The following is a 16220-nucleotide window of genomic DNA, read 5'->3' as shown; positions in this document are numbered from 1 at the left end:
GTATCTACTCACGAAGAAGAGTGCATTTCGCGCGGGAAGAAAAGTTCTCGTCGTAGTCTCGAAGGACCATTTTTGTTAGTAAAATGAAGCACGTCAAGGCTCTTTTTCTCTTTTATTTAAAATTAGAAAGGTAGAGGGATAGAGAGAGAGAGAGAGAGAGAGAGAGAGAGAGAGAGAGAGAGAGAGAGAGAGAGAGACAAAGAGAGAAAAGGATAGAAAAAGGTTCAGGTTGATTGGAAAGAAAGCAGTACGCAGGGAAACCCTTTCTATACTTTCGCCCGCGGATATATCGCGTTCTTGCTCGAGTTCTCTTCTTTTTCTTCGCACTGGTCACGATTCTTAAACTGGAGCACCAGGTGGAAGGTCGTCTGTACTCGGGTAGATGGAAAAGAGCCAGCATTAATATTCTGTAAAAGACGCGTTTCTCTTTTTCTTCCTCTATGCTCTTCCTCTTTTTACACGCTCAAAGGGACGACGATTTGAATGAGAGAAAAAGAGAGAAAGAGAAAGAGAGCGAGAGAGAGAGAGAAGAGTAGGTGAGTACCATGAATATTCGCACGCACAAGAAATGAGAGGAAGATAGAAGACGCTTTTGTTGTCATAAAAAAATGTCATATAAGCAAGATGCAGTGTAGCCTCGAGAAGGATGGAAGAAGCATGATTCTTGATCTTAAGACATCTCATACTCAGAGGAACATTATCATTACTCGTTCCGCTGGAACAACGTTATACCTATATTTTCGAGAGGTAACAACGCGAGAGAATCCAAACTTGTCTCGTTTTACTCTTTATCTATATCTACAAAACATTTAATCAGAGAATTTAGTGAAATCTCTCTGATAATTATGGGAGATAAGAATGAATAGGTTCGTCGATAAACTTCCTCGAATATATTTTTCAAATATTTTTTATAATATTTTTCAAATGGCATTTACTTTAGGTGTTAACGAAATTATTAAAAGTATCTCCGAAAATGTTTACTTCCTCGACTGATTGTAAGATATGTTTCCTCGGTGGCAGTCTTTATCGCGAAAGAGCTCGAAAGCTAGACGAATTTTGGTAATAACGACGTACGGTAGAGAAAGAGAGAGAAATGGGGTTGGTAGCGCAGAAGGAGGGATGACGATCGAAGATAGGAAGGTACTCAACTCGATATCCGTGTGCAACGTCGTTTTCATACAGCACTACCGTGTTCCTTCCTCGCCCACACGTATTTGGCTCCTCTCTCTCTCTCTCTCTCTCTCTCTCTCTCTCTCTCTCTCTCTCTCTCTCTCTCTCTCTCTCTCTCTCTCCGGTAAGAACGTTCGAAACGTATCCGACGATCTCGAAACGCCTCGCATGCGGGCAAATATATCATTACTCATTCCCAGGCGACACCTTTTGCTCGGTCGCCCGGTTATAAATCTGCAGATACGCGCTTGCGTCCTCTCCGTAACGCCTTTACAAGAGCGAGAGAGAGAGAGAGAGAAAGAGGGAGAGAAAATCGTTCGAGTCTCTTGTTCAAAGACACGCGCCTTGCTTCGAAGCAAGCTTCGGAATTTGAACTAGTGCAAGAACGCCTTCATATACACCGACTATGTAATATTAATCGTTTCTTCTTACCTTCCTTCCTTCCTTCCTTCCTTCCTTCCTTCCTTCCTTCCTTCCTTCCTTCCTTCCTTCCTTCCACTTCATTCGTCTTTCTCCATACCATTTTATGACCAATGGTATACTAAATTTCCGTAAGAAATAGAATGGGAAAGAGATTTCAGTGCTCGGAAAAGTGTGAGAAAGAAAGATGGCCAGAAAACATCGTCTTCCGTTGAGTAAAAGTACACTTAATGAGCTAATGAATGCTTGAGGAAGTATGACGATCGTTAGAGTCACGAAGCATGTGATTTTTACAATGTGTAATTTGAGTTTTATATATGACTCTATACTTAGCATGCTTACGTCCTTTAGCAATCTCCTCTTAAAACCTTTTTCATTCGGCGATGTTTATCGTTCTCGATACAATTCTCGTAAATCCTAGTATCTAATACTCGTATAGGCCTGTTAAATTTTCTTCTTAAAATGTATCGTCATTTTCCCACGTGTCATTCTCTTTTGACGTTGCGAAATTGTAATAAGATGAAATTGATTAAAACTTTAACATAAGAATCTTTTTTCCTCTCTCTCTCGCGCTCTCTCTCTCTCTCTCTCTCTCTCTGTCCTCTTTATTTCATCTTCGTTGATTCGAATGAAATGTAAGAAATGTGTCAAGAATTTGAAAGACACGTCAGCTCGTAGACTCTCAGATAGTATCTGCTCAGAGATGAGAAGAAAGAGAAGGAAGTAGATACCGGTGGCTTTTTTATCGAGAATCTTAATAAAATTCATGAACACGAGCCTGCGAGCGACGAAAACTTTTCCTCTCTGCCTTCTCCTCGATGGTAGACTCGCGATAAAAAGTAAATTACCGGTCGCGACGCAAAGTCGAATAGTTAAAGGTCGGCAAGGGTTGAGCGCACAAGGGGTTGAGCTCCGAGGGAGAAGAGAAAATGAGAAGAAACGTAAATGCACGGTATAATGAGTGAAGGAGGAGAGGACTACCGAAACGGAGCGATGACAAGTAAATTGTTATTTCGAGTTAATAAGAACGGACAATGGCGTTTAATGAAAAGAAAAAAAGAAAAAATTGAAGAATCTTAATACCTAATCTTTTGAATTGTCGATTTTACTCAGCAAACATAAATTTCATTAATAATGCGTATTACCATACGAAAATTTTAACGAAATTATCGAAGGATATCAGAAATGTTCGAAAGAAGGAATGCTTATATAAACCTAATGAATTTTTGTATTTCGTAAATTGATCGATACTCGTTCGCTATGCATATATTAGCTACGAAAGCTATGCGCACGTTGTCAGAGATAATTAATTAGGTTCTATGTAAACGGCTAATTTTGTAGCGGCGCATGTTTGCATACGAAGGAATTCCAAATGCATTCCATGTTTTAGTCACCTTGCGTTGCTGGTGTTTCATTGTTAAGCATAAATAGGGAACTAGAGAGAACAAAATGACAAAACGATTATAAACTATCGAAATAAGAAATAAAAAGGTGTGACACTTGCACACACGCGCGCGCACACACACACACAAATAATAATTGACGATGAATGGAAATTTTGTAACGATCGTTCTTACCGTTTCTTTGTTTTTTTCTTTTTTTTTTTTCCTTTTTTATATAACACGATCACGGGATACGTTCGGTTAAGATTCAAAGGGTTTTCCCTTCCGAAACAGAGACTCAAAAGCATATCGAGGTCGTCGATCGCTTCTAATCATTTTCCAGAACGTTGGAGGTTGGAGAATCGAGTGGAAAATCGTTAAAAAAAGCTTTCCTATTTGCAACTCGAAAGAAAAGAGAAAGGGAAAGAAAAAGCCATGGACAATTTCCGAGAAGCATTAACGCGTTTTTATTCCAACTCATATCTCGACAGTTCTCTCTCTCTCTCTCTCTCTCTCCCTCTCCCCCTCTCTTGCTATTTCTCTTTCTATTTCTCTTTATGTGGATCTCACTCTCGATGTTTATATGGCCCTTCCTCTTTCTCTCGTTTCCTCCTTCTCACGGTGCTTGCGGCTAGCGTTTAAGCTCGTGAGCTCCTCTCGCGAAGCTTTTGCCATAAATACTTAAATTCGCTTTCACGCCGAGTTTAAAAGGAAATGCGCCAAGTTTTTGTACGCTAGCGAACTTTCTCTCTAACGTATTAACATAAACTCATTTTGGGCTTAGAGAACCACTTAAGTCCTTAATTCGAGAATTTTCAGTCGTTAGCAACTTTACAAACGGGTTCTTGGATAGAAAACAATGCGTATTCTCAAAACTACGATAACCATAGACCAGAGATAGCATTCCTTTTGAAATTTCGTTTGCATTTCGCGGATCGCATTAAGGATACCAAAAAATAATTCTGCAGGAGAAAGAACATTCGCAACGACGAGTCGGTGACAAAACACGAAATACGTTTTTATTTATTCTTGCCGTCGCAATTACGTCAGAGTCTCTTTAACAAACGCTCGTACACTCACGTTCTATCTCTTTCTTCCTCATAGTGACACACGTCGGTACACGAGAAGAAGAGAAACGTACGTAAAATTAACTACGAGCTCGCTTGATTTAAACGCAAAGAGAAAGAGTTAATTTCGTCCACGGGCGCGCTTTCTACCTTATTTTATTATTCATCGCGCGAGCTACATTACCCTTGTTCGAGGATAGAAAGATCGTTACACGTTGACCCCAAATTCACCTTAATTTCTTTAGTTAGTTAAAAATATTCAAAAATTAATAAATTAATTAGAAATGAATCACTGTCAATTCTATCCCTTGTAAATGTCAATCACGATTATATTGTACGAGAAATGATACCTTTCATTTAATTACGTCGAACACAAGTTAAAAGAAGAGAAATCTTTGATCGGAATATAGTGAATATTTCCATAAATGCCAAATTCTCTAAATGTATATACCTACGAATGAAGCATCGAATCCTATTGAATATTGTTGTTAGATCAGGAAGAGAAGAGAAAGAAGAAGCAGAAAAAGTAGAAGAAAATACTAAACATTGTTTTGGATCAAAAGACTGACAATTTGAAGCGAAGACGACACGACGATGTCCATGCTATTCGTCGAACGTTGGATTATGTCAAGCAGGATCCTGAGAAATCTTGCACGCGTTTTTCTCTCTCTCTCTCTCTCTCCTCTTTCTCGCATATACAGACACATACTCATTTCTCTCTATCATCCTTGGCTCGTTGAATGCCAGCTGGTGTCTTTCTCTATATACGTCCCTCGCCTTCATCTCCCTCGCATCCATCGTTGGTTTAAAGCGCAGACTATGAGAATGGGGTTCGACGATGCCGATGCTGGTACCACGGATAAGTATGACGTTCTTTTCGGTGTGTTGGCAGGCTCGCGTTACATAAGTATAAGCCGGCAAAGACATCCTGTATATACAATACAATGCCAATGCTGTCTGGGTAGACGATGCCTTTGTGGGGACTACTAGTATCCAACGAGGGGTTCTTCTCGCCCATTCCAAAGAGAGAGAGAGAGAGAGAGAGAGAGAGAGAGAGAGAGAGAGAGCGAGTAAGAGAGAAAAGGGAAAAGATACTCAGTGTTCGAGCAACGAGATGCATCCGCACAATAAGGTGTTGATATTAAACGCACGCGAAACTGGAAATGTAACGATCAGAAATCGAGGGTAGGTATATCTTTTATGTCTTTTTTCGTAACTCTAGTTAATGCTTCCGGTCAATCGAACGATCAAAGATTATTGATTATTATTGATTTTTTCTAATCTTTGTCATGCTTTCACATTGATTACAATAAATCTTCAAGAAATAACGATAACGAAGTATATATAAATATAACATTCATTTGGTCCATTTGTGATGCCAACGTAATAACGATTTCTACAGTTTTATAGAAGAAAGAAAAGGATTACGTGAAATAGAACAATAAAAATCCTTTTCTTTTTAAAGAAGAAACTTATTGTTCGTTATAAAAAAAAATTGAAAATTTGTCCTATCCTCTGGATAAGAAATTAAGGAAATGTTTATATGACTAAAAATTAAATACCTGAAACAAGTTGTCGAAAGAAAAATATGTTGGCATATCAACGATAAAAGTGTAACGTCTGATAAAGGAACAGAAAAGTCGGTATAGAAAGATATCGTTCGATGTTTTACCGACACTGAACTCCTATCAAAACGGATCCGATTCAGCAGTCGTTTCAAGACAGGTAATCTGATTCCACTTTCCTCGCTGTAGTACCAATACGTCGGCTTATATAACCGTTTGTTGTATCTACCCTTCTCTCACCCTCTCTCGCATAGTTCCCCCATTCGTTGTTCAACTAGTAGGTACGACACGATACTTGCACTAATAGGTATCATGTTGTAGTAACTGTTATACCGTAGTATCGTGATCACAATATGATACTAGACATCGTGATGCTTCGATACTACATCAATGGTATCGCGTTTTCAACTTATAAAGAGCTCTCAATGTATCCTCGAGTTTACTTATGAATGCGTTATGATCATTATCAAAAAAAACATATTCTCTTGGGAAAAAATTTTAAGATATATATATATATATATATATATATATATATATATATATACCTACATATATATACATATTAATATATCATTGAGTACAGGCTGAAACAGTGATCTACGAAGATACGAAGATTTCGTTTGGCCCAGGAAAAAACTGCGACGAGAAATAGAAAAGCCCTTTGAAAAGTGAGCGACGAATGGACGCAGACGGATGAACGAATGGATAAAGTCTCGGAGCTGGAGCGATATTTCAAGCGTGCATATAATCCGGTATCATGACCACCGAAAGAAAGAGAGAATGAGAGAAGGAGATTGAAACGGAGAAAAAAGAGAAAGAAAAATAAAGAGGAAGGAGAGAGGCTTAACTTCGACACCACGAACAGAGTGTTAATCCTCTTCTTCCCCTGCGAAACCAAAAGTGAAAACGCCAGAACGTTGTCGCGGAGAAAAAGATTCTGAACGGGCCTATGAAAGAGAGGAAGAAAAAGAAAAGAAAAAAAAAGGGAGAGAACGAATACGTAAAAAGAAGAAGAAGCCTATGACCCAGCCTCCAAGGGATTACGTTTGCTATAATAGCGTAACCTCGACTCGATGGTTCTGCTTCTTACGTGCTTTTCTATTTGGATATACGTGTACTCATGAGATGATGCAGGATGCAAAAGACAGGAAAGAAGAGCAGGAAGTGCGATGAAAATTGAAAAACGGTTCTTCATTTATTCTCACGGCAAATCTTTTCGCGCTTGGCCTCACGAAGACACGCCGAATTATCTTTGAAACGTCCTTGCACTCCCACGCTCTTTTTCTCATTCTGTTCGTTTGATCTCTACCGGAAATTGTATTTCATGCGAATCTCGTCGCGATTATTTTTCAAGCGTTCCTTTTGGAAAGAGAAAACTAAGAAAAGTGAGGCAAAAGAGAGGTGGGAGGGAAAGAGAAAAATCTCCAAGAAATCTTCTCTATCCGTGTAATTCACGTCTAGAGGATGAAACGGCGTTAAGAAACGACGAAAAATCGTATCGCTTTGGTCTAACTGGAAATAGGAAGGAAAATCTTTCGATGGTGCTTGGTAAGAAAAGGCTCGTTAAGACAATTAGTAATGAATGTAACTAGTTTTCTTCCGAGATGGAACCTATAAGAAAAGAGGATGAGAAAGAAATGCCTAAGCAAGGACTATAAAAGAAGAAGGAAGAGAAGAAGAAGAGCTCTCGTAAGAAACTGTGAGCTGGCGTTTCTTTGAAATAAAAAAGAAAAAATTTGTATTTTGCGTATCTCGAAGCCACAAAGAGATAAAAGATATGTGAGTATAATTCAGACAAAAATATCCGTCTATTAAAGGCTCATTAATGTCGCGGCCATTCTTCTCGAGTAGTGTGGTGCCTGCAAGGCGCCGAGTAAAATAACGTAGAATTCGCATAATTGGCGCTAAGCGATTACGCTGACGAAGAGAGAGAGAGAGAGAGAGAGAGAGAGAGAGAAGATTTAAAGTCCTCGTGAAAAATTACTTCCGAAATCCTTCTTCTTTTCTCTTAGCTGATGTAAAGTTGAATGACTGTAAAGTGTTTCCTAAACGAGTTCTCTTTCTTATATAAATATATTAGACAATATACGTGTGTATATTATATAAGTAATAATTCTTAAGTATATCATTAAGCGTCTTATTCTTATATTCCCCTGTTCAATTCTACTTGTTTTTATTATTTATTTATTAAATAAGGACCTTTTCTCTCTATACTTCCTTTTTTCTTTTTGCAAAATTTTTCCTCGTATCTAATAGTTCTTTTTTTTAACTCAGTCTCTGATCTTACATCTCTGCCAGGATATACGATTTCCTTAAGTTATCATTTTTATTAGCTCGTTTGAAAGCACAACGAAAGTAGATAGCGTGTAGCTTCAGTAGGATATTTCATGTGCTGGAAACCTGAAATTACTCTCTCTGTGTGTGTGTACGTGCGTGTGTCCGCCTCAGCGAAATACAGAGCTTGGAAATAACTACAATATTATACGCGCGTTTTCAATACCAACTTATGTACATACATATATAAGTACATGCATACAATCCAACTACGTATACAGAAATGTTCGCTTTACTTTTCGAGATAACTATGTATCAATTAAGCATTACATGTACCGACTTCAATTACGTCCCGCTTCACTTATTTCTTTATTATTGCCAAGATTATCTGCTCATTATCTTCCTGTATCGTTCATTTTTCACGAGTCATACCCACAATTATTATTGTTACGAATGGACAACTCGATTCACGAGAGTAAGAATAATCGTTTACTTAATGAACAAAAAATCAATTTTCAACAATTAAATTAAAAACAATAATAGAAAAAAGGAAAAACTTATCCGAAGAAAATAAAAATGAATGTAATTTTAGATAGGCAGTAGCATCTTTTATCTCGACAGATTTGAAATAATCTTCGTGTAGCGGATTGAAATATTAGCAGTTCGTTTTCTCGACCACGAAGTCAAGCCGAGTAATCGAGCTCTAAATTGTTCGGGCGTGGTGCATGTGTTTACGAGATGGGAAGAGGGAAGACTAGCATGTGCAAGAATGCAAAGAGATTTACAGCGGGGACGCAATTTCGGTTGACGAGTTTACAACAGCGAAACGAGCCGTATTCTAAAGAGAAAGGAATATACGTATAGAGAATATATAGAGAGAAACGTACGACGCATCTTGATGGAAGGAAATTAGATCTCCGAGAATGAAACTGCTTAACCCTCGGGAATTTGTGGTCGTTCTTTTTATCCCTTCGCTTACCCTTATTTTTTGTTCTTAAAGTAGAACAAAACTCCTGTCTCTGACGTACCGAATGTCAATAATCACTGGTTTTCTATCAACTCGAACTTTTAATAGCAAAACTAGTAAAAAATCTTAAATTTTATCTTAGGTAGGAGAATACTCGTAAGAATTGCGATTAATTTTAATTGCGAGATAACTATTATATATCGTTCGAAAGATAGAAAATTTTTCATTCGTTCCATTCAATCTTTCCATACGTATTTAATTCAGAATAAACTTACATACTGCACAGTAAATACTCTCTGATACAGTAAGAGGATATTATTATCCCGAAGCTTACCTGTAACACAAAAAAGAATATATTTTAATGAAGGAATTGAATTACGTGTTGTATTTATATATGAGCATACATGATAATAAAAAGAAATAGTTCTTCGAAACAGTTTTGAAAGTAAGGTTAATGATTTATTTGGTCGTTGGAATGAAAAAAAAAAGGACTTCAGAAAAATGATACAACTCTTCCTTCTTTCTTTTCCTACTTGAAAAGTCACAATCGTCTTGAATTTTCTTTGCCATATTTACCAGAATATTCACGGAAATGATTTTACGTCGTAGTACAAGATAAAGAGAAAAAGAATGAAAGGAGTTGGTTCATGCTTGAAAAAAGGCAGCTTTCGTCTATGCAAATATGTAGTTATATATGATGAAACAGCACCGGTAAAGTTATGCGACTTTTTGCTTTGTGTTTTGCTTCGATAAAATAAATTGTCGGTAGATCGATTTTATCGATTCCATTACAGAAGCATATCATGATTATGATCAAATAAAAAGGTGCAATAATTAGACTTGGCATAATATCATTGCAACGTAAAATTTATAAGTACAAACATTTTTATTTCGATTAACGAACGATCGAGATCGCAACGGAGTAATCGGCGTTATCGAAGAACCATTTGAATTTCGCAACGATACGTGATAATTTCGAAGCAGCGAAACTACTCGGCTGCATGATTGGACAAAGTTAATATCCAAGCGAGAAACTCGCCTGTGTTTCCCACGCTTGGGTTTTCACTTTCCTGACAATGAACGTGAACACATCCCCGTTACGACTGGAGAGCGTAGACTAAGTTACCGTAGATAGTATCGTAGAAATTTAGTTGGTTCAAATCATCAGATTTTATGCCGAGAGGCATCTGCTCAAACTCTACTCGTATTAAATCCTACTGTTATTTCTTTTTCCGAGTGACTCGTTGGTAGTAAAATTACCAACGGAATTGCTCTACAAAATTTTTTACAATTATCCTACTTCTACCTTTAAATTCTTTCCAACGTGATTAAAAATATTACGGTTATTTTGTGGATAGAAGGAGTTTGACGTGAAGATGGTTGTTAATATTTCTTTGTTGGATCAAGTAATCATATAAATGCATGCAATAAAAGACAGGACGGAAGGGAAAAGGCAAGGTAAACTCGAGGGAGACAATAATTGGCATTTCACGAAATTATCTTACGTGCGAGGCATCTGCTTCCTCGCAGAACTCGTGGAAGAAACATAATAGGGTAATATGGAGCGACTTGTAAAACTACCGAGAACGGCTTTCCATAATTGGTCATAACTACTCTACGTACCATTGCCGATCGGACAATCGAAACGCTAAAGTTGACTACGCTTTAAAAGGTAAAAGGGCTTGGACGACCCTTTCTCGCCGTACCGAAGATCGGAGAGCCTTTCCAAGGAAAGAATCGGACTGGAACGTATATTTCTAACGAGATCGGTAGGGTAATCAAATATAAAATTAACGCTTTCCATTATTGCTGTACGTAGAAAAATTATTTATTAATGGAATTTAAAAGATGCTAACTCTCGATCGGCTTACTTTAAAACATTCATGAAGTATTATTTTAATAACCTTTACGTTTGAAACAATTATTACAAGGTAAAATGAAATTCAATTTTAGTGAAAAATTAATGAATCTACTAATGGATCCTTCTAATCGATAATGCGTTGGGTTAAGCAAAATGTTAATTATAAATTGCGGTATTGTATTATTTTGACGGTATTGTATTATTTGAATGAAACGTTGCAATTACTAAACTAATGCATAATGTGTAAAATGAATTTTGAATTAGCCAATGAAAATACGAAAAAGCACAAACTCAGAATGTTGTTTTTTTGTCATCGTAATCGATCAATTACAAAGAATTAGAAGCGATTATACTACTTCTTTACGACGATGCTAATTCCAGTCTGACGAACAAAATAAGTACGGATATAAAAAGGGACTCGCGTCTCTCTCTCTCTCTCTCTCTCTCTCTTTCTCTTTGTCATACCAATAGTCGAGGGTGGTCGCAGAAGGGACAGCGGGAATTTTAACAATACACATGGTAAAAGAAGCGAACACGATAGCGCGGGATATTATTTCAGAATGAAAGAAGACAATGGAATTCCCCGGTCGCGAATACAATGTATCCTTCATGCGAGAAGAAAATCGCGCCACATGGGAACCTAGTTTCTTGAATATAACACACAAGGCTGCCTACACAAGGAGAGAGGACGAAAAAAGGAAGAGAGAGAGAGAGAGAGAGAGAGAGAGAGAGAGAGGAGTAAGGGTTTGTGTTTTACGCAGTAGTTCGCAGTTCGGCAGTAGAATTCTAGAAGAAAAGTGTTCTTAGGGGAAAGGAAAGAACAAAAGAAGAGTGGGACTTCTCATTCAAACGCAAAAGAAGGCAATTTTTCTACGACCCGTTTTCCTTGTACGTTGCAAAACGCTCGATGAAAGGAATTTATGACTCCGAAACAGACTGAAATTTCTGCCATGGACGACACCGATGGGAAAAAGTAAAATATTGCAGGAACTATTTTTTATATACAAACGCTCACATATGTAAATCCGATTAGATTAGAATATATTTGTACGGATTGACAGAGCAAACGTGTGAGAGAATGTAAAATATTCTTTGCCAACTACGTCATTCGAATATTTGTCGTCATTGCAACGAGTGAATATTTATTCATAGAAAAAACGGGAAAAACAGAAAAAGATAAACAGGGAGCTTGGCGAGAAAAACATAACGAATAAAGGAAAACTTATAAGTAGATTTACTGTTTCTAGTACTCGTTACAATGATTGGAAAATTGCCTTTTATCGTGGACTTTCTTTTACTTTCATGAAAGAACAAGAGAGCTAGGCGAGAGAGAGAGAGAAAGAAAATGTTTACGGAACATTTCGATGAAAGGTGACATTTCTTTCTCAAGAGGTCAAAGTGTAGTATCCGCAGTTGATACGAAACAAAACAGAGCGTTTTATGTACAATGTGGTTCCACTGTCTCAAGAGCCATTCGATCATTCACAATAGGTCGGACGGCGTAATATCTACGTGTTCGTAATATCTCTTCTCTTCCTATCTCGAGAATCGATCAGTTGCCATTCCATCTCTCTCTTTTTTCTCTCTTGCTTTCCGACTTCCACTTATTCTCTTTCTCTTTACGTCGTGTCGTTTCATCTTGCGAACGATATAATATGTAAGCATGTAAGATCGAAACGGGAGAGAAAGGAAAGAATGAGTGAGTGAGAGGAGAGAGGGAGAGAGAGAGAGAGAGAGAGAGAGAGAGAGAGAGAGAGAGGGGGAAGAGGATCGATTTTCGCGCATCGTTATCAGTAATTCTTCGTGAGGACACGCGTGCCAGAGAGAAGATGGATGAATCGTCGAGCTACGTACTCGTATTTCTCTTCCGAATAGCGTCGACAGGGCCGTTGCTGTAGCTGTTGTTGCTTACAAGCCGTAAATTTGTCCCTAATTTTCCAACCACTATATACACCCGAGTGCTAGAACAAACGACATAAATATGCTATGGCAATATATTCTCGCCAACGGGGAATGAGAGAGAGAGAGAGAGAGAGAGAGAAAATCATGTAAACGATTAAAAAGGGAGAGAAGAAGAACATTGACCGGCCTGTTCAAAGAGCGATTAAGTTGAACACGCGACAGTGATTTTCAGTGAATTTCTGACGATGCTTGATTAATGTTAAAGATGCATTGGATGGTATGATATTTTTCTAATAATCTACCTGCTTTACGCTAAGAAAATTACATGTATTCTACGTACGTATGTTTGAAAAATTTGTACAATATTTATGCATATATATAACGTTTTCAAAAATATGACGGACTAATCGAGATACGTTCAATATTTTCCAAACGTAGCGGTAAAATATTCATTCATGTACAGGGAATAGGATTCATTATCGATTAGAGGATAATGCGGGATAATAGAATTTAGGTCAGTATGTCGGAGGAAGTTAACAAGAGGATTCAAAATCCTTCAACGATGATTACTCGGTAGCGAAAGATACAATTACTTGGCGTTAGGAAGATCGCGAGCGTGAAATTAGAAGCACGCGATCGAGATGGATGATTAAACCTTAAGCCGACTGCCAGTGCTGTAGTAATAATCTTCTCGTTTGCGTATACCCAACTATTGTTTTCTCTCTGTCTCTCTTTCTCTCTTTGTATTATTCTCGACTTGGTTTATTCAACACCTACTGATAAGCTGACTCGACCGAAAATCGTTCCCCCTCCCCGTTTATCCATAACTCAATATTTATCAACGGCTCTTTTAGTCGAGCTCAACAAACGACCAAGTTAATGTCGAAAAATCGCTCTTGTTTCGCGGCAAACCGCTTTCGAGTGGTACACACACACACACACACAAATATATATGTATATATATATCATAAAATTCGCAATATTAAAAGTCGATTGAAATTTCAAAAGTATTTGCGTCCATATCGATTCTCGGAACCGCGAACACGACAAAACTTTTCGAGAACATTCCTGATATTTTTAAACATTTATGTTGAAATACGATGAGAAAAATCGAACGGGAATAAAACGCTTTTTATAGGATATCGGTGATTTTTTCGAATACTTTTATTGAACATATCGACAAGCGAATGCATTTTATCGTGACCCCCTTGAATTTTAGCAATATTCAATATTTGCTCAAATATTATTGCTTAATTTGTATCTATAAAATAGAAAAAAAGAAATAATAAAGAATCTAATCACGAAGGATTTCAATCGAAATCCTTTTTTGGCTATTGCGATTTAAAAAAAGAAAAAAAAAAAATAAAAAGAGAAGATAAAATTGGTCCGACAATAATCGTCAATAATTCTACGTGGAACGGGAGTTGTTCTCTTGGAACTCATAAAGAACGGATGCTTCGCAAGCCGAAACGAAGTAAATTGCTTCGAAGACGACGGATATGATCGATTTCGTGAGTGCTTGCTCCTCGGAAAGGCTCGTCGTCCTCGACTATTTTCAACTTTGTGAAAAACAAGAATAACGTGAGCAAGGATAATGGAACAACACCTGAGACATTTTATCATCTCGTAAACCAGGATTCGAATACGATCCTGTTCGTATCACAATATCCTTGTTATATATCAAAACAAATGTAATATTGGAGAATCGGAATTTAACCAAATAACAACCAAACGAAATATCAGAAAATTTTCTCCAAAGGTAAGAAAGAATACGTCCAAGTTGGTTTACTAACGTATACCTACGTATTACAAATATCTATAGATGATATATACGCAAAGATAACCACCTGGTGCAGAAACGAAATAAACGGACCGCTAGCAGGAGGAAGTCGAATTATCAGAAACAGAAGCAAACGGAGGAACCGACAGCGCCACGAAGAAAGGACAGAGAGAGAGAGAGAGGGAGAGAGAGAGAGAGAGAGAGGAGGAGGAGTGCACGAAGCATTCTTGACTTATTCATGCTTTCCCCAAGAGCCAACAGGCATGCGAAGAAGCGTACGTGACCGACGATATCCTGGGCCCTTCGTATTTACACGTGTTGCTTGCACGTACATATGTGTACATACGCGTGTGCACACACGAGAGATGCACGAAAATATGCAATGAGTGAGAAGGAGAAAAGACCTGTGGGATGGTCGCTCTGAGAATATGTATGTTCCATGCACCGTAACGGTACTATGGAGACCATGGATGACCCTGCCTGTGTAAATGCGCGACCTCAACGGAGACGAGACCTCGCGACCAGTATGCTTCCTCAGTCACCTCATCCTCCATCGGCTCAGCTTCCTCCTTCTATTCACGCGCACCTTCCTCCGCGTGTATTTTAACGCCCAACTTTTTAAATCGTCACGTTGGTTTTTCGTGATCCTGTGGACGGACGGAGAACCCATCGTTATGACCTCATGGAATTTTCTTCGAGCTCACCTAGGTCACTCTTTGCTCTTTTTCTCTATATAATTTTCTCTCCTCTTTTTACGACGGCGCTTAGTAAACGAATGCTTCTTTGAAAAATTCCATATGAATTCTTTCATCTTTTTTTAATAATTATGAATTAAATATATTCCAGAGGCTATGTACTCTCTTTCGTTCTGTTCAATTTAACGATAAGATTATGGCGTTTTAATTTATACAAATTAATTTTCATCGCGATTCCATATACGACAACGATAAAATATCGAGAAAAGTTGAACGATCGTACCTTCCATCGTATAAACGAAAAATATTACCCTGTATCACCCTATCATTATTCGATCATTCCAGCGAGGTACACGCGCGGCCGATCCTATCGATATTCGACGGTCCTTCGGAACGTGTCCTTCCTACATGAAATTCGTATGCCGTGCGTCTCACGATCCCGAGGGATTCATTTTTATAATGGCGAAATCGTTTCGTGAGTTATTACATCGAAACGTGTCGCGCTTAAGGAAGCGAACGACGATGAAAAAGAAAAGAAAAAAGGTCGAGAAATTCTCGAGAAAAAAGAAAGGTCTTTTGATCGATATAATTGATCGAATTAATTATTACCTATCTTTTTCTTTCTTTCAAATTAGAAAGTTCATCGAGCAATATATCAATTACAAAGTAACAAACGCTAGACGTATATTTCGGTCTATTACGTTGGAAGCGAGAAAGAATTTTAATTGCATCGTAAACGCACTTTGTCCCATCGTCATTCTGTGGAACGTTAGAAACGACCGACAAGGAGGAACAAGAACGCTGTTGGAGGTTGGAGTTATACAAGAGGAGCAAGAGAAATAGGAGGAATAGAACATGAAGGACGAGTCGACGTTCATAAGGGAATAGTGACGAGAAGCAGAATCAGTATTGCTGACCTCCGTGTCCGCACACGTGACCTTTTCGCACGGAGTACCGTATGCGATGAAGCACGCAATAAGCCGAGAGAGATGAATAGACAGATAGAGATAGATAAATGGAGAGAGAGAGAGAGAGAGAGAGAGAATTGTCAGTAACGTGCACGCACGTTCGTCTACGTATAAGCGTCAATTTACAAAAAAGTACTATTTACGATTCTATCAATATTCAATCTCGAGA

At 38.1% G+C, this 16220-nt stretch overlaps 1 protein-coding gene across 2 annotated transcripts in view; it reads right to left on the bottom strand.

The window, feature by feature from the left end:
- LOC124424025 (MOXD1 homolog 2) overlaps window positions 1-16220 on the bottom strand; it is a 151077-nt gene that overhangs the window by 95796 nt on the left and 39061 nt on the right. The window contains exon 2 of one of the 2 annotated variants that reach the window (XM_046962482.1): window positions 12561-12667. The exons of the other annotated variant lie outside the window; for it this stretch is intronic. The gene's annotated coding sequence lies outside the window, so the exon portion shown is untranslated. The remainder of the gene's footprint in view (window positions 1-12560; window positions 12668-16220) is intronic. 2 annotated transcript variants of the gene reach the window in all.

Source organism: Vespa crabro, chromosome 5 (assembly GCF_910589235.1).
Source record: "Vespa crabro chromosome 5, iyVesCrab1.2, whole genome shotgun sequence".
Taxonomy (NCBI): Eukaryota; Metazoa; Arthropoda; class Insecta; order Hymenoptera; family Vespidae; genus Vespa; species Vespa crabro.
This window is presented reverse-complemented; position numbering and strand designations above follow the sequence as displayed.